The 19,716-nt window shown below is 41.0% G+C and overlaps 1 pseudogene; it reads right to left on the bottom strand.

The window, feature by feature from the left end:
* The window catches only part of LOC138094319 (uncharacterized), an 82,793-nt pseudogene extending 68,018 nt beyond the window's left edge, over window positions 1-14,775 (bottom strand).
* Between the last annotated feature and the right edge of the window lie 4,941 nt (window positions 14,776-19,716).

Here is a 19,716-nt window from a genome sequence, read left to right as displayed (position 1 = left end):
GTCTTAGGGATGTGGTGTGGATGCAATGGAGATAGTCCCTCCTTTCATGGAGCATAGGGTTTAGCAGGGACTGGACACATTAATGATAAATCACTAATGTAGTAGTGCCCTGAAGGGGGCTGCAGAAGGCTGTGGGGTCTCCTAAACTAGCTTGAGAGAGGGGCTTAGGAGGGCCTCCCTTGGAGGAAGTGATACTGATGTGAGATCTGATAAAGTGGCTCCAGTGAGAAGCAGGTGAACATTCCAGGAGAAACAGCACCATATTCAAAGACCTGGACATGGGAAAAATCTTGCAGCATTTGAGGAACTGGAGTAAAACTAATGATTGGAGAGGAAAGAGCGAGGGTCTTGAGTGCTGAGGTGGGACTTTAACCTTATGAAGGATTCATTCTTTTTTAGGAGCTTCTTTGATGTCTTTCTGATGTTAAGTGGTTACATAGTCTCGGCGGTTGCTAAGTTCAGTGATGATAGTGTATTTGGAACCTCATTAAACAGCAATATTTTATTGTTCTTCGGTGATTAATGAAATCTTGTCTCTGGCCAAGTAAACAGATTCTTAGCACAATGTGTTTTAAATCAAGTCAAGAAGACAAAAGTACAAGTGCTAGTGAATCTCTCAAGTTAATCCATAGACAGAAGAACATGGAGCTAGAGCATGTTTCATTTGTTTGAGCAGTCTCATCTGCTCTTTGTTAGTTTTCCTGTCTCTTCCACTTTCAACTTTTTCAGTTTTGTCTAAATGATGTCAAATAGAGCAAACCAAAAGTCCAACAACAGATACTGCTTCAAAGCTGTGGAACTCATGGCAACCTCAGTGCTTTAGTAGTTAAACTTTTCCTTTCAATTCCTGTAGTTATAATTATCTCTAGTGTCGGCAAGGGTGGTGAGGAGTCACAATTTCCAAGACCCAACTCTCAAGGCGTGTGAAACTAGGATACTACATAAAAAGGGATTCTAGACTTTTATTGATACATATATACATTTTTTTTTTACAGCTGCAGAAATCAGTTTATTCTATACGTGAAAAAAGAAAATTACCGGTAAGAGATAATAAGCTCCATTTATCCCTTGACAAAAATTTATATTGTTTGTGCTTATCCTTTCTAGGGGATGAGGACTCTGTCTTTGGACTTTTAGAAGGGTGGGCAAACATATTAGACTTTCTGTGGAAGTGTTATAATAACTAGCACCTTTAAATTCAGAACATTTTGCTGCTGATACCCATCTAAGAAGTACTTCCCCAAGAGGGGCTTCAAGTCTGCCTGCTCTGGAATTATCCATAGTATTTAATTAGAAAATAAGATTTCCTGACCCCACAATGAAACTATCAAATCTGAATCTATAGAGCAGGGAGAGGAAGAATTGGATAAAGCCTAGCCTTCTATTTTATGTAGAATTTAAAAACTTATTAGCTAAAACTCCTAAAGCTTAAGAATAAAATGATATAGAAAATCAATAAACATAAAATATATTTATATTTTGGGCTTCCCTTGTAGCTCAGTCGGTAAAGAATCTGCCTGCAATGCAGGAGACCTGGGTTTGATCCCTGGGTCTGGATGATCCACTGGAGAAGGAAATGGCAACCCATCCCAGCATTCTTGCCTGGAGAATCCCATAGACAGAGGAGTCTCACAAGCGTCAGACATGGCTTAGTGACCAAACTGCCAACCACCACCACCATATTTATAAAAACATAATACTCTATAGAATATCTGATATACATTTTTAATTTTAATCTACTCATCGTACCTAAAGAGTTTTACCTATGGATTTTTTTGATCTTATTTAAAAAGCAGAACAATTTTTTATTTTCTTATTTTCCTTGTTATTATGGCTTATATGGCTTCTTAGATACACCCATAACTTAAAAGTGAACATTTAATTTCAAAATACATGGGGTTTTAAAAGTATCTTGGATATTAATTTTTCATTTTAATATTCATTTATCATTTAAATACTTTCTTCCCTGCAATCACCCTCTGTGTTTTTTTTCAGTCTTCTGACTTTATTGAGGTTTTTCAATGGCTAAGTCAAAGATCTCTCTTGGTAAATGTCACATTGAACTTGAATATATGTGGGTTATTTTTAAATATCTTTTGATATTGATTTCTAACATAATTCCATAGTGGTAAGAGAACAGACTCTGTATGATTTCAATACCTTTAGACCATAAAATTTTTGTACCTGTTTTACATCCCTGGATATATTCCAGTGTTTCCTGATTTATGGTCTATGGTAACTTGAATAGAAGTTGTATCCTGAGGTTGTGTGAAAACTGTATAAGTCTTAATTATGTTGAATTGGTTCACAGTGCTTTTCAGGTCTACAATATCCTACTTTCCTGTCTATTCATTCCATTAATTTTTGAGAGTTTGATATTGAAACTCCAACTAAAAATCTTAATTTATCTACTTAAAAAACAATTGTAATCTATAGTGGAACTACATGTAACTTTGTTCTGTGTTTTCCAAGTCTCCTATAAATGTGTTATCATACTTTCATAATTTAAAAATAAAATAATAAAAGGAATAAAAAACAGAATTTTTTTTTTCTTAGCAAGAAAACTACTGGTTCCCAGTTGCCCAGTCCCATTCTTCTTAGGGAATCAAAATTCTCCTTCTAGCCCAGATTTCTCAGTGAGTTTTTCAGTATGTGTATAGCTCTCACTCTAGATATTTCAAGACATTTGACAGCTTTGTAACTGGTGTATTTATAGGCTTTTTTTCCTAACATTTACACTATTTTGGAGGAGGGGTCAGATAGACACAACCAGAAAGTTAAGTCCCTTGGACAGCAAGGAGATCTAACCAGTCAATCCCAAAGGAAATCAATCGTGAATATTCATTGGAAGGACTGATGCTGAAGCTCCAATACTTTGGCCATCTGATGCAAACAGCCAACTCATTGGAAAAGACCCTGATGAGGGGAAAGATTGAGGACAGGAGGAGAAGGAGGCAACAGAGGATGAGATGATTGGATGGCATCGTCAACTCAGTGGACATGAGTTTGAGCAAACTCCAGGAGATGGTGAAGGACAGGGAATCCTGTCGTGCTGCAGTCTATGGGATCACAGAGTCAAACATGACTGAGCAACTGAAGGCAAGAAAGTTTTGAGCAATGAGGAAACCTTCACTAAAGAAGTGAATTTTGGTCAAGGAAGGATTCCCAGAGCACAGCATATGCTTGGCAATCCAGAAAAGCATGCTCCCAGGACACCAGAAAGTGTTGAGATATATTAGAATAAAAATGAGTGACAGGTGATCCAAATAGATAGGAATGCAGTAGAGAGCCTAGATTTTGATGAGAGAGCAGAGGGATAATATATAAATAAAGGGTGAGAAAATGATTGTAGGAAAACGAGCTAGGAGAAAGCCCACTTTAGTTGAATTTAAAATAGACCAGAGGGAAACATGGGCTTCCCTCAGAGCTAAGTTGGTAAAGAATCTGTCTGCATTGCAGGAGACCTGGTTTCGATCCCTGGGTCTGGAAGGTCCTTTGGAGAAGGAAATGGGAACCCACGCCAGTATTCTCGCCTGGAAAATCTCATGGACAGAGGAGCCTGGCAGGCTACAGTCCATGGGGTCACAAGAGTCAGTCATGACTTAGGGACTAAACCACCACCAGAGGGAAACATGATGTGAAAAGTAGCATGACTGAGTGATATCTTGTGTGGGGATGGGGGGCTAAGAGAGGGAGGGTAGATTTCAGAGAGGGGAAGGGCCTTAGTACAAAGTAAAAAATGATTCTTAATTAATAATGACTAGTGGGATTCTTAGTGTAGGTGCTGTGATGAAAGGATAATTACAGGAAGAAAACTATATGGTTATTTTCTCATCCTTCCTAAACGCTAGCCGTTATAAGAAATAGCATTTTGAGAGTTAGATGAAGAATTTGTGCATGGTTACCATCTTCTTAGGCTCAGCTAAATATTTAGACTCACTTGATGATCACAGGCCACCTTTGGCACCCCCCCACTGTCATCTATTCAGAGTGCCAGGTGCTCCTGGGCCGGTGGAGGGGTGTTTTTGCAGTAGTCTTTACTGGTGTCCACAGAGCTATTCAGGAACCACTCTCTTGGTAAACAACCCTGATTTAGAAGCCTTTTGTCCCACAGTATCAGACTATTTTTTTGGGCTCCAAAATCACTGCAGATGGTGATTGCAGCCATGAAATTAAAAGACGCTTACTCTTGGAAGGAAAGTTATGACCAAACTAGATAGCATATTAAAAAGCAGAGATATTACTTTGCCAACAAAGGTCCATCTAGTTAAGGCTATGGTTTTTCCAGTGGTCATGTATGGTTGTGAGAGTTGGACTGTGAAGCAAGCTGAGCGCCGAAGAATTGATGCTTTTGAACTGTGGTGTTTGAGAAGACTCTTGAAAGTCCCTTGGACTGCAAGGAGATCCAACCAGTCCATCCTAAAGGAGATCAGCCCTGGGTGTTCATTGAAAGGACTGATGCTGAGACTGAAACTCCAGTACTTTGGCAACCTCATGTGAAGAGTTGACTCATTGGAAAAGACTCTGATGCTGGGAAGGATTGGGGGCAGGAGGAGAAGGGGACGACAGAGGATGAGATGGCTGGATGGCATCACCGACTCGATGGACATGAGTTTGAGTGAACTCCGGGAGTTGGTGATGGACAGGGAGGCCTGGAGAGCTGCGATTCATGCGGTCGCAAAGAGTCGGACACGACTGAGCGACTGAACCGAACTGAATTGTCCTGCAGAAGCCAGTATCTCTTTCTCTTTTTTTTTTTTTCAGTTGGTGTAGAATTGCTTTACAATGTTATGTTAGCTCCTGTTGTACAATGAAGTGAATCAGCTACATGTATACATATATCCCCTCCTTCTTGAACCTCCCTTCTAAGCCAGTGCCTCTTGTAAGAATTCTCATTACCTGTTCATTCCTAAGTGTACCCAGTCCAGATGAGACTTACCAACTAGAAGTCATTTTATCATCATCAGTGTGTCCTGGCAACAGATTTGGCCCTGTTGTAAGCAGGTCAGCCAGGCAATACAGAAAGTTGTTGAAGGTCATGGAAAGTTAACTGAAAGTCATATTCTCACTTGGAAAGAAGAATGGTTCTATTAACCCTGTATCCCAGGGACAGGGGAGCCTGGTGGGCTGCCATCTATGGGGTCAACTGAAGTGACTTGCAGCAGCAGCAGCAGCAGCCACAGGCACTAAACAAGGATCCAAAGGAAAACATTTTAACAGGAGTGGACTCCTCCACTGGAGGAGTATTAAAAATATTAAAAATACTGGAGTGGACTCCTGTTAAAATAAGGACTGGAGTGGACTCCTCCACTGGAGGAGTATTAAAAATATTAAAAATACTGGAGTGGACTTCTGTTAAAATGAGGACTGGAATGGACTCCTCCACTGGAGGAGTATTAAAAATATTAAAAATACTGGAGTGGACTTCTGTTAAAATGAGGACTGGAGTGGACTCCTCCACTGGAGGAGTATAAAATATATTAAAAATACTGGAGTGGACTCCTGTTAAAATGAGTCATTGGGGACTTTTCTGGTGGTTCAGTGACTAAAACACCTCAATCCCAATGCAGGGGACCTGGGTTCAATCCCTGGTCAGGGAACTAGATTTTGCATGTAGCAACTAAGACCCAGTGAAACCAAAAAAAAAAAAAAAAAAAGAGTCATTGGCAGGGGATGGGGGTGGGGGTGGTTTTGAGTTGACTTGCCTAGCACAGCTGTGTTAAATAAATGTTGTTATGGGTGTTATCACTGTAAGAAGAATTACCTTTCTCATCTTTGCCTTCTGTCTGGGACTTTGATCTCCACTTTGTTACTGGACTAACCTAGTTGACTCAACACTTCAGCTTGGATGTTACCTCTTCCAGGAAGCCTTATCTGACATGCCCCTCAATCTGGGTTAGGAACCCCTTTTGTATACTCCAGTACCACCCTTATAATTCTACACTTTATGTTCATCTCTCCTGCACTTCTGAGCAGTTGTTCATGTCTTCCCAGAACTGAACATAGTTCCTAGCACATGGTAGGTGCTCAATAAATAATTATTGAATTTAATTAAGCCCAATTAATTAAATTTAATTAAGCCCACTCAGGCTGGGTTGGTAAAGAAAGATTATGGAAGTTCAAAGGGATTCTTGGAAGATACTAAAGTGTGTGTGCGTGCGTGTGTGTGTACGTGCCCCCACGTGCAGGAAGAGAGAAATGAAGAAACAGAACATCAGTGAAATCAGTTGTCTTTTTCATTTGGGTCCTTCTTTGATATTCTTTCAGAGGCTAAGATATAAATTATACTTTTAATTATTTTTGATTGTCATGTTATCAGTGAGAATTTTCCTGACCTATTTAAATTGAATCTCACCTGTAACCCAGCACTTCTGTTCCCTTTCCAGCTTTACCATAGCACTTACTGTCCTCTGATATGTAATAGATAGTATTTATTTATCCAGTCCCCTCCCACAAGAACGCAAACTCTGTAGGGGAAGGAAATTTTATTTATTTCCTGCTGTACTCCTGTCACTTAGAATGGGGCTTAGCACGTAGTAGGCACCCAACAGGTATATAATAAATGAATATTGATGGGAATGGTTTCATTTGAATGCGAGCCTATGATAAGATTGAATGATATGGACCTTAGAGGTTTGTAATTTACAGAAGGGATATCCTAATTTCTATGTGCTTTATATCAATATATCAGATACCAAATTTGACATCTTCAACAGATGAAATTTGCTCTAGGATGTCTAACCTGAAAATATGATGAAAATATATACATTAATGTTGCATTGTGTACTGAAGTCAAACTAATATAAATAAAATGCAACACAGGCACCTATAGAACCGCTGTCTCCCTTCCTAGGTTGAGCTGGTTTCTGGCAACTGGGGAACGGCCCATGGTCTGTGGTCTAGAAAGGCCTTCTTTCAGATGAAGCTATAACACTGCTTAGCGTGCTCCGTGGTGCTCTCCTGGCCCATGCGTCTCCGTGACCAGCCAATATTCCTGAACTTACGTGGGTCATGTGATACAAACAGGGAAACGTGCATTTCTGAGACCAAAGTGCTAAAACTTGCAGTTCCAATGGTCAGACCATTCTCCACACTCCCCACCAGGTCTGTGCAGCTAGGCTACATTCTCTTTAGTTACTCCTCATAAAATCCTGTGATTCGGGTTCCCACTTCCCTGATTTTTAGATAAGCTAACGAGAATATAAAGGGAAACCTACCATGAAAATTATTTTCTCTTTGAATAAATATTTTGATAATGAAAACTGAAAGCGTTAGTTGCTCAGTCGAGTCTGACTCTTTGTGACTCCATGAACTATATAGCCCACCAGCTTCCTCTGTCCATGGAATTTTCCAGGCAAGAATACTAGAGTGGGTTGCCATTCCCTTCTCCAAGGGATCTTCCCAACCCAGGGATTGAACCTGAGTCTCCTGCATTGCAGGCAGACTCTTTACCGGCTGAGCCACCTGTGATAATGGTGAAATTTTTAAAAACAAAGGTACAAACTATAGAGGGACTATGGTTTTATGTATATAGTTTCTACTATCTTGAAGTGAACTCCTCTCTCTCAGTGTTAGAAAACACTTTGAGATTTTTCATTGAGATAGTTGCTGTTCAGAAACATGGAGAAAAGAGAGAATTTCTGGAGAAATCTAAGTTCGATGTACAGGCCGTTTCTGACCTATTATTTGCTTTCTGTTGAATTTCTGTTTTAGGCGGGACAGTCCCACTGCAGGCATTCTGCACTTTCCCCCATGACACCGTCTGTGGCCTTTCTTCGCGGCTTCAGGGTTTTGCTTTCTCCCTCTCCTTTGTTTACAGAGCATTTGTTGAGTGATGCCCATACTGGCCACCGACGTTACGTGACTGTCGTCTTCTGATCCGAGGACTCAGAGGTTGTTGGCGGGGACTTGTCATGTGCACTTGCCCCTGTTGCTAAGTTCATATCAGGCACCGGCCTCACACTGATATTTTGTGCACATGACACGGGTCTGTTACTCCTCCTGGAGGAGAACGAATTAAGATAGGGTGGTCAGCTGAGAGAACCCTCCTCTGATTGGTCACCGTCCACAGTTGCTGGGGGATACACATGGCGGAATTCCAGGGGGCGCTGTTCACACAGACAAGCTGCAATGGGAATTGGGCCCTCTGGGGCTGTGCCTGACAGTGGCTGGGCTCTCCCAGAGGTAGGCTTGGAGATGATAATGTAAATTGTGTGTTTGGGAAGTACAGAGGATACCAGCAGGGAAGCAGGGAACGATACAGAGAAAAGCAGGTGATAACATAGGGTTTACTACTCTGCCTGCTACTACAGCGGACAACTGAAGCTTCATCCTCTGGAGAATCCTGGGGAATGGTGCAAACACACGCCTTGGAATGATCCCATCTTGGGGGGCAGAGAACTGGGAGCTTTGTATAGCAGTTCCGGACAGTCATTGGTCGAATGTCTTAATTCTGTGGCCCTCTGGTCTGCTGCATGTGGGCAGTGAGGATTTCTGGGAAAAAGAGATCCCCGGAGTCAAGAGATACAGATACTGGCATCTGAATGTCACTTGAGTGCAAACATCCATGGTGGAGGGGTGGGGGGGTGGGCGGTCAGTGAGGTGTATGGGGTTCAGTGAGGTGTATATAGCATCTCTACCAGCAGCCTTGCTTTCTGGGTCTGGAAATGACATCACAAAGCAACTCTCCTTTCTCTCTTTTGAAAAATGGGGATGCAACTCTTAATCTGATGTTGATGTAAACAGCAGACCTGCCAGGTGAAGGCAGAGTGATTAAGTGCTGTTGGGAGTTTAATACTTCCTGGGTTTAAATCCCATCTTTGGCCTTTGTATAGCTTACCTGTCAAGTTCTGTAACCTCTCTATGCTTCATTTCCTCATTTACAGAATTGGCACAATAAAGTGCCTGTGAAGATTAAATTAGACAATATAAACAAAACACTTAAACATATAAGACTGTTGGCATCAGAGATGAATATGTGAGTCTGCCCTCATAGAGCTTAAATTTTAATAGGGAAAATACTGGAGCAGCAATCATATGACTTTAACGAACATGATAAAATTTAGGACAGTGGTAGGCACAAAGTACTTTGAAAGCATTTGGTGTATCCTGAGGAATCAGAAAGGCTTCCTGAGAGAGGTGATGACTAAACTCCCAGACAAGAGGAACTGGATGAAGAGAGACCTGCTAGGTGAAGGGGATCATTTGTTCCATGTAGAGGAAAGTATACCCCACTCACCTTTTCCTCAAATTTGAGTTGTGTGGGATGCAGAGAGTGAGGAGTGAGCTTAGGCCAGTCTTCAAAAGCATTAGCATTAGCATGTAACAACCTATGTGACTGCCCACAAGTCCTTCATCCTCTTCCAAGCCCCTGGCTCCCCTTCTGGGCTATGAGGGACCCTGTGTAGTGAACAGGGCTATGGCTCTATCCAAGCAGCCACCTTCAGAAGCTTTGGTTTTGTGGGCAGAGTCTGTGGCTGGTTGTATGGCTGCTCCATCCCATGAATTAGAGGGTTTGTGTGGAGTGCCTGCTCCCTCCCTTGCTTCCCATCTGGAGTTCTCAGCCCTTTGTTAAATTTCTCCCAGCTCCTGGGTATAGAGGCTGCCCAGCCTGGTCCCAGATGGACTGTGCTTTAGAGTTTGGCTTTTTCGGATACATTGTCCAACGCAGGCTTGTGATGTGTTCTTGCTCATGTGGTTTCCATCAGTGCCTGCTGGGATGTGGCTGGCAAACCCCCAGCCCGCACTCAGGATAGAAGACAAAGGGAGCCCCTCTCAGGGCTGCCCCAGCGTGTTGAAGGACCATGTTGTCTGGGTCTTCGGTCTCAGATGTGGTCTTTAATGCATGATTTGCTATCAGATCTAGGCTTCTGATATTTGAGAGGTTAGTACAGCTTTTAAAACATCACATCAGAGGATGTAACTTTCAGCTCCGTGATCTCCCTTTCCACTGGATTGCTCCTTAGAGAAGGCTGACAAGAGGCTGCATAATTTAGTTTAGAGGGAGGATGTGAATATAGTTGCTTCTCTACCCCAGAGGACCAAGATAGCAAAATGAGTTTTAATGCAAATTAGGTGGTCAAAAGCCCCACAGAAATCACCTGGTTTTTCTACCTCAGTTGGCTATTTGTAAGGAAGCCACCTGCTCTCATCAGGTCATTTCTCTCTCTAGTCATTTGGGTCCATCATATCGTAGAGAAGGAGTCAAACTACTTATCAGTTGGGACTTAGTTCTCAGTTAAATTTAGGTTCAGTTAAAGCAGTAGTAAAATCAAAGCAACACTAGCTTAAACTAGGCAGAGGTTTGCTCTTTCATCGAACTCTGCTATTTCTTTCCCATGTTAATGTCGGGTTGTAGGCTGTCCTAGATAGCATGGCTGCTTCATGCCACACAGTCTGTAGGCCCCAGGTTTCTTCTGTCTGCGACTCTGCTATGCAGGATCTCCATGCCCAGGGTTACCTCATGGTCCAAGATAGCTGCTCCTGTTCCTGCCATTATCTCCATAATGTAGCTAGTAGAACAGAGAAAAGTACAAAATACCACATGGTACCTCTCACAGGTCCTTCCTGGAAGCTGCATATGCCTTAAATACCATTGGAAAAAAAATCATGGTTTGGTCATACCCAGCTACAGGAATATGCCTGTAATACAGGAGGCTGGGGTTCAATCCCTGGGTTGAGAAGATCCCCTAGAGAAAGGAATGGCTACCCACTCCAGTATTCTTGTCTGGAGAATTCCAAGGACAGAGGAGCCTGGCAGGCTACAGCCTATGGGGTTGCAAAGAGTCAGACGTGACTGAGTGACTAATACATGCAACTACAAGGAAATCTGTATTTCAGGGTAGAATATGATAGTGTAATATAATGCCCAGCCAGAATTAGAGGGTTCTATTACTCAAAGAATAAAGAAAGAGATGATATTAAGGTGCAATTGGTAGTTTCTATCACTGGACTGGACTCTTTACAGTAGTTTGTGACCTTGGGCATAGAACTACAGTTTTTTGAACCTCAGTTTTCTTATCTGGAAAATCATAGGAGTAATATTTACTTCACTGAGGTTTTGAAAGGATAAAACAAAATTAAATGATGTAATGTTTGTCATTATTGAAGTGCAGAATGAAGCAGGGCAAAGGCTAACAGAGTTTTGTTAAGAGAGCATGCTGGTTATAACAAAAACACTTTTACAACAACCCAAGAAACGACGCTACACATGGACATCACCAGATGGTCAATACCAAAATCAGATTTATTATGTTCTTTGCAGCTAAAGATGAAGAAGTTCTATACAGTCAGCAAAAACAAGACCTGGAGCTGACTGGGGCTCAGATCATTAGCTCCTTATTGCAAAATTCAGGCTAAAATGGAAGAAAGTAGGGAAAACCTCTTAGGCCTAGGGCAAACCCACTAGGCCATTCAAATATGACCTAAATCAAATCCCTTATGATTATACAGTGGAGGTGATAAATAGATTCAAAGGATTAGATCTAGTAGACAGTGTGCCTGAGGAACTATGAATACAAGTCCGTACCATTGTATGGGAAGCAGTAACCAAAGCAATCTCAAAGAAAAAGAAATGCAAGAAGGCAGAGTGGTTGTCTGAGGAGGCTTTATAAATAGCTGAGGAAAGAAGAGAAGCAAAAAGCAAGGGAAAAAGAGAGATATGCCCAACTGAATGCAGAGTTCCAGAAAACAGCAAGGAGAGACAAGAAAGGCTTCTTAAATGAACAGTGCAAAGAAACAGAGGATAATAATAGGAAAAATAAGACTAGAGATTGTTCAAGAAAATTAGAGATATCAAGGGAACATTTCATGCAAGGATGGGCACAATAAAGGACAGAAATGGTAAGGATCTAACAGAAAAAGAAGAGATTAAGAAGAGGTGGCAAAAATATACGAGAAGTTCGTGTATAGGAGAACTATACAGAAAAGATCTTAATGACCTGGACACTCACTCACCGAGAGCCAGGCATCCTAAAGTGTGAAGTCAAGTGGGCCTTAGGAAGCATAACTATGAACAAAGATAGTGGAAGTGATACAATTCCAGCTGAGCTATTTCAAATCGTAAGAGATGAATGCTATTAAAGTGTTGCACTCAATATGTCAGCAAACTTGGAAAATTCAGCAATGGCCACAGAACTGGAAAAGGTCAGTTTTCATTCCAATCCCAAAGAAGGGCAATGCCAAAAACTGTTCAAACTACCATACAATTGCGCTCATTTCATGTGCTATTATCGTAAGGTCATACTCAAAATCCTTCAAGCTAGGCTTCAGTAGTATGTGAATTAGGAAATTCCAGATGTACGAGCTGGATTTAGAAAAGGCAGAAGAACCAGAGAGCAAATTGCCAACCTTCATTGGATCATGGGGAAAGTAACGGAATTCCAGAAAAACATGTACTTCTGCTTCATTGACTATGCTAAAGCCTTTGACTGTGGATCACAACCAACTGTGGAAAATTCTTGAAGAGATGAGAGTAGCAGTCCATCTTACCTGTCTCCTGAGAAACTTGTATACAAGTCAAGAAGCAACAGTTAGAGATGAACAATGGACTGGTTCAAAATTGGGAAAGGGATATGTCAAGGCTGTATATTGTCACTCTGCTTATTTAACTTCTACGCAGAGTACATCTTATGAAATGCTGGGCTGAATGAATCACAAGCTGAAATCAGGATTGCTGGGAGAAATATCAACAACCTCAGATATGAAGATGACACCACCCTTATGGCAGAAAGTGAAGAGGAACTAAAGAACATCTTGATGAAAGTGAAGGAGGAGAGTGAAAGAGCTGGCTTGAAACTCAACATTCAATAAATCAAGATCAAGGCATCTGGTCCCATCACTTCATGGCAAATAGAGGGGGGAAAAAGTAGAAGCAGTAACAGGTTGTATTTTCTTGGACTACAAAATCATTTTGGGCAGAGACTGCAGCCATGAAATTAAAAGACGTTTGCTCCTTGGAAGGAAAGCTATGATAAACCTACACAGCATATGAAAAAGCAGAGACATCACTTTGATGTCAGTGGTCTGTATAGTCAAAGCTATTGCTTTTCCAGTAGTCATGTATGGATGTGGGAGTTGGACCATAAAGAAGGCTGAGCACTGAAGAAGTGATACTTTTGTGTTGGAGAAGACTCTTGAGAGTCCCTTAGACTGCTGGGAGATCAATCAGTCAATCCTAAAGGAAATCAACCCTGAATATTCATTGGAGGGAGTGATGCTGAAGCTAAAGCTCCAATACTTTGGCCACCTGATGTGAAGAGCTGACTCACTGGAATAGACCCCAATGCTGGGAAAGATTGAAGGCAAAAGGAGAAGAGGGTGGCAGAGGATGAGATGGTTAGATAGCATTGCTGACTCAATGGACATGAATTTGAGCAAACTCTAGGAGCTAGTGGAGGACAGAGGAGTCTTGCATGCTACAGTCCATGAGGTCACAAAAAGTTGGAGACGACTTAGTGACTGAACAACAACAAAATGTTTGACAAAATGCCCTGTCAACCAGAAAGCACCATGCAAAGCAATAATTTGGTTTTTTACATTTAAAAAATAAGTTTCTCTCATTATGAAAATGGACCAAAGGAGGAGTATGGTAAACACATTTAAATTAAAAAAATTACTTCAGAGACAAAAGTGATCTTGGGGAAAATGTGGAGTTTCATCATGTGAACTCAGACAGAAAACTCTCAAAGGCAAATAGTCACATGTGAGTTTTTAATTGCAATTGGAAAGATGATATACTCCACTTAAAAGGTTTTCCTTTGGTATTTCAGCATCATTAGCCTTAACTCAAATCTATAACAGGAGAGGCACTCATAACCAACAAGTAGTAATGAAATCTTCAAAGAGTTTTTACAACAGAAATGCTTTATTTGAATTAGGGAATAAGGTCTTAAAAAAAACCCAAACCCATTTGCCTATTTTGCCTAATAAGGAAATACTTTACAGCACAAGATGTGGTGCTCTGGGAAAAGAATCAGCACTTTTTATTTTAATGGGACCCGATGTACTAGGAATGGCCTGCAGTTAATATTGCATATAATTATTTATTAGACTTGTAAAAACCTCCTATTGCCAAGGCCCCTGGGCATATGGACAAAGTTGGAGTATTAGCTAGTAATGCAAGCCGACTCAGCAAACACAGATGCAAGGTCATTCTACGGATGGACTCAGTGGAGACACAAGCTCCCCTTGCGGCCAGAAGTAGACTAGCTCTCTGGGGAGAAAAATGACCAGGTCATGAGGCAAGGCCTCTTCTTTGGCCTGTATTATTGTAGGGAACCACACTTTGTTGGAGGGAGGAGGTCTCCACAGTTCCCTGTGCCCGTAGCGTACAGACCTTTGCTACGTTGGTCACTCAGATCGCAGTGCAGCTCACAGACAGGCTGATTCCATGAACCGTGGACCCAAGCAGTCACATGAAGCAGTTTTCTCCTTTCATGTGGAAGGAGCTGGAGGTGATGGAGTGAACTATCCTCTGATTTTCTTGTCACACAGAAATAGCTACAGTGACAGTAGCTACAGTAACAAACCTTGAATCAGGCATATTTGGTTACAATTCAGATTCTGCCAATTAATATCTAGATGTTTTGGAGTAAATTACCTGTATTTCTGAATTCTGCCAGGTTATTTTGCGGATGAAAAGAGCACCCAGTAGACCCTCAATAAATGCTTCTGAGATCTAGCGCAGAGATATCTTAAAGAAGACCAAGTATAGATGGCTTACCATCCTTTGTCTTCCCAGTGAAGCACGTCGGGCTTTATACTAAGCATGGTCATGTTCTTAAGTTTTACGTTTTGAAAGCATTGTGTCTACTGTGTGTCCAAAGCATTCTAACTCAGTGAAACCAAAGCATTATTTATGGGGAAAAAAATCTTTCTGGCCTAATTACTTTCCTTAATCTATTTCACCTTCAATTTTGGATATTTTATGGAATCCTAGTAAGGAATGGATTTGGTAAGTTGTCTAGAAATGTTTTGTCTTTAGACAGAATTGTAAGCAAGCCACAAGAAAGAGTTAAGGATCTAGCCTTTTATCTGACTTCCCAGTGAGGTGCTTGGACACCATAATATATCTCAGTAATTCATTCCATGTGGTAGTTATGTCGTTCCACTAGGAATAATTCTTCTGTATATATAAAACTTCAGTTCCTTATGGTGGGATTTAGGTCCACTTAAAAAATGTTCTCATTTGACATGTATTCATTGAAAACCTACTACGCTCTTGATACTGACAAAGTGCTGGAATATATATTAATATTTGATCCTTAATGCATCCAGAATATCACTGGTGTTCCATTTTAAATAAGAGACTTATATTTGAAGAAAATTATTTCTTTTAAATTTTTGACTCTTTTCCTATTTATAGCTGAAGCTCCAATACTTTGGCCACCTGATGTGAAGAGCAGATTCATTGGAAAAGACCCTGATGCTGGGAAAGATTGAGGGCAGGAGAAGGGGGTAACAGAGGATGAGATGGTTGGATGGCATCAGTGACTCGATGAACATGAGTTTGAGCAAACTCTGGGAGCTGGTAAAGGACAGGGAAGCCTGGAGTGCTGCAGTCCATGGGGTGGCAAAGAGTCAGACATGACAGTGACTTAACAACAATTCTCCTGTTTAAATTTTTTGAATCAATTATTTCAGTCTTCATGTCTAGGTATTTAGTCATACCTGAACCTTGCCTGATTTCTCCCTCTCTCTTTCTCATTTTTTTTTTTTTTTGTTTGTAGAAAGAAAATTGGCTGATTCTTTGCACTTAAAAAATTAATTTTTCTATTTTTGGCCACCAAATGCCTCCTTAAAAAGACCAGATATTTTCTATGTAAATGTATTTTATAACACCAAAATTCAAGTGGAAAAAAATTGAATTAAGGAGTTATAATTCAGTCAGGAAATTCAAATGAACTCATAAAATACAGCAGCTTGATTGAATCAGTCTCTTGCTAGTCAGTTCTCTACCCACATAAAATATGAAATGAAAAATTCTTTTGCCAAACAGTTTGAAGCAAAAGTTCAAAAATTTTAAAATCCCCTGATCAGCAGGAAGAATCAGATTTGTTTCTTTATTTTCTCCTCTACTGATATCACTGAAAGTAAGACTTTGAGAGAAGTGCTTTATAAAAATGTTTCATCTAAAACTGTCATCAGGCTAAAGACAGAAAAGCAGACCACTACGTTACCTCTATGTAAATAATTTCCTCTGGATATTTCAGTAACCTTCAGTGCCACTCTGATGCAACTTCATCATTATACACAAAGCTTAAAACTTACGCTTCAAATTTCTGGGACCATTAAGAACATAATTTTATTGGTCTCAAAGATGCAGTAAAAGAATTACAAAATATACATTTGTAGAGACCTCTGTAGTTTATAAAGTGTTTCATTAGGTCAGGGAGATACTATTCTTTTTCTCAGATTAGAAAACGAAGGCTCAGAGTTTGTGGAGCCTGTCTTGGGTCACCTAACTCAAATGGCCGTGTTGTGGTTGTAATTAGGTTTCCTGTGCCTCAAGCACATGTTGATAGCCTATTGTGCTCAAGTCTGTTAAAGCCCCATTTCAATGGATCCAGGGGGACATTTGAGTCACTTCCCATAAAGATCAACCTTTACCTTTGGAACTGCTCTGGCCAACTTTTGTTTCATATGCATATGTTGCTTATCACGATGTCTTGTGTTTCTATTGCTCATTTCTCTGAGAAAATCCAGGCGCATTCCAGACACTCAAGTCTAATCTACTCCGATAGCAGGGAGCAGGGTTGGACAACCGTGGGGGTTGTTTGGCGCGTGCCCAGAGGCTGTGGGGTAGACTGCTCATTTCTGGTCTTCTTGAAACAAGAATGGGCCCTGGCCACCTGCCACCTCAGGTGACTGGTTTTCCCTTCTCCTTAGCCTCATACTCACATGTCTCTGTTGCTGATCTCTTGGCTATCATCCCTTTTGTGCCTAACTTCTCAAAAGAGTAGTGCTCACCTGCACATTCTAATTCCTCAGTTCTTAACTTCAACTTGTCCACCTGGCATTAGCTTTGACTTTCCCTCTCGACTTTTCTCTCCAAAAGTGAAAGTGAAAATTGCTCAGTCATATCTGACTCTTTGTGACCCCATGGACTTTTCATGAAAAGATGGGCACAATAAAGGATAGAAATGGTATAGAGAAGCAGAATATATTAAGAGGAGGTGGCAAGAACACACAGAAGAACCATACAAAAAAGATCTTCATGACTCAGATAACCACGATGGTATGATCACTCACCTAGAGCCAGACATCCTGGAATGTGAAGTCAAGTGGGCCTTAGGAAGCATTACTATGAACAAATCTAGTGGAGGTGATAGAATTCCAGTGGAGCTGTTTCAAATCCTAAAAGATGATGCTGTGAAAGTGCTGCACTCAAAATGTCAGCAAATTTGGAAAACTCAACAGTGGCCACAGGACTGGAAAAGGTCAGTTTTCATTCCAATCCCAAAGAAAGACAATGCCAAAGAATGTCCAAATTACTGCACAATTGCACTCATCTCACACGCTAGTAAAGTAATGCTCAAAATTCTCCAAGCCAGGCTTCAACAATACACGAACCATGAGCTTCCAGTTGTTCAAGTTGGATTTAGAAAAGGCAGAGGAACCAGAGATCAAATTGCCAACATCTGTTGGATCATAGAAAAAGCAGAGTTCCAGAGTTCCAGTTTTCTGGAGAGTTCCAGAAAAACATCTACTTCTGCTTTATTGACTATGCCAAAGCCTTTGTGTGGATCACAGACTGGAAAGTTCTTAAAGAGATGGGAGTAGCAGTCCACCTTACCTGCCTCCTGAGAAATCTGTATGTAGGTCAGGAAGCAACAGTTAGAACCAGACATGGAACAGCAGACTGGTTCCAAATTGGGAAAGGAGTAGGTCAAGGCTGTATATCGTCACTTTGCTTATTTAACTTATATGCAGAGAGCATCATGTGAAATGCTGGGCTGGGTGAAGCACAAACTGGAATCAAGATTGCCGGGAGAAATATCAATAACACAGATATGCAGATGATACACCCTTAGGGAGAAAGCTAACAGGAACTAAAAAGCCTCTTGATGAAAGTGAAAGAGGATAGTGAAAAAGCTGTCTTAAAACTCAGCATTCAAAACATGAAGATCATGGCATCCGGTCCCATCACTTCATGGCAAGTATATGGGAAAACAATGGAAACAGTGACATTCTTTATTTTCTTGGGCTCCATAATCACTGCTGATGGTTACTGTAGCCAGGCAATTAATATACTTGCTCCTTGGAAGAAAAGCTATGAACAACCTAGACAACATATTAAAAAGTAGAGACATTACTTTGCTGACAAAGGTCCGTCTAGTCATAGCTTTGGTTTTTCCAGTAGTCGTGTATAGATGTGAGAGTTGAACCATAAAGAAAGCTGAGTGCCGAAGAATTGATGCTTTTGAATTGAGGTGTTGGAGAAGACTCTTGAAGAGTCCCTTGGACTCCAAGGAGATCAAACCAGTCAATCCTCAAGGAAATCAGTCCTGAATATTCATTGGAAGGACTGATGCTGAAGCTGAAGCTCCAATACTTTGGCCACCTGATGTGAAGAACCAACTCATTGGAAAAGACCCTGATGCTGGGAAAGATTGAAGGCAGGAGGAGAAGGGGATGACAGAGGATGAGATGGTTGGATGGCATCACTGATTCGACGGACATGGGTTTGAGCAAAGTCCGGGAGTTGGTGATGGACAGGGAAGCCTGGCATTCTGTGGTCCATGGGGTCGCAAAGAGTTGGGCACAACTAAGCAACTGAACACAACTGATGCTCTGTGCTCTGAGATGCCTCTTCTCCATCATTTACTGTTCTATGTACTTCTTCATCCAGTTTTAAAAGATGAAAGAGTTATAACTCAAGCAGAATCCAGTTTGTTCTCAAGGAAGCCATAGACTCTCATAACTTTTAATGGGGTTTTTGCTTCCTGATGCCTTCCCCTATTTGGGTTGAATGCAGGTGGTAAGGAAAACAGAATCATCTGTTAGTTTTCTCTTCCCATGTTGTGGTTTCTCTGGATTGATTCCCTGATTGGAAGAACTGGCTCCCATAGTGAGGTCTGATGTGCTGTCCCTGGATTGTGGTTGTTCTGTATTAGACTTGAATGTATGTCTTGCTCAGCCTCCCAGACATGGTTTGCAAAATTCTTTATTGTTTTTCCCTTCTGGGGAGCGATAAGGTATAACATTTCTTATTGATTTTGGAACTGTTTCTACAATGCAAGCAAACACTTATCTGAAAAACCCTGTACTAATCACAGAAAAATGTGACCATGTGGGTCCTTGAGTGTAAGAATTTCCATAGCTATAGGTCTGTAGAGAGTTTTCTTCTTATTATTCAGGGTTCTGTTAAAAATAGTTCTCTCAATGGAAAATGAACACTTCAGAAGCAGGATATTGGAACTCTTTCTGCCTTAATTCTCATGGTAGCTTAAGATTAGAAAAATTCTTGCCTATTGTATCTCCCTGTAGGTGAATCAGACCCTAGATTTCTTTGGTTGCTGAGTGTTAAAATTTAATGGAACTTCTAGCCCAATAGCTTTAAGAAGACTCTGAATACCAGAGTGGATGTTTCTGGCTGTAGGGTGCAAAGGTTGTGGTTGGTGACAGCCTGGACAGACACTCCTACCCCCACTTCGGCCTGCCTTCCCTATGTTTTATTGTTTTCCTCCTGCTTGAGCAAATAGATTTAAGTGAAAT

This window comes from Capricornis sumatraensis, chromosome 18 (genome assembly GCF_032405125.1).
Source record: "Capricornis sumatraensis isolate serow.1 chromosome 18, serow.2, whole genome shotgun sequence".
In the NCBI taxonomy this organism is placed as follows: domain Eukaryota; kingdom Metazoa; phylum Chordata; class Mammalia; order Artiodactyla; family Bovidae; genus Capricornis; species Capricornis sumatraensis.
This window is presented reverse-complemented; position numbering and strand designations above follow the sequence as displayed.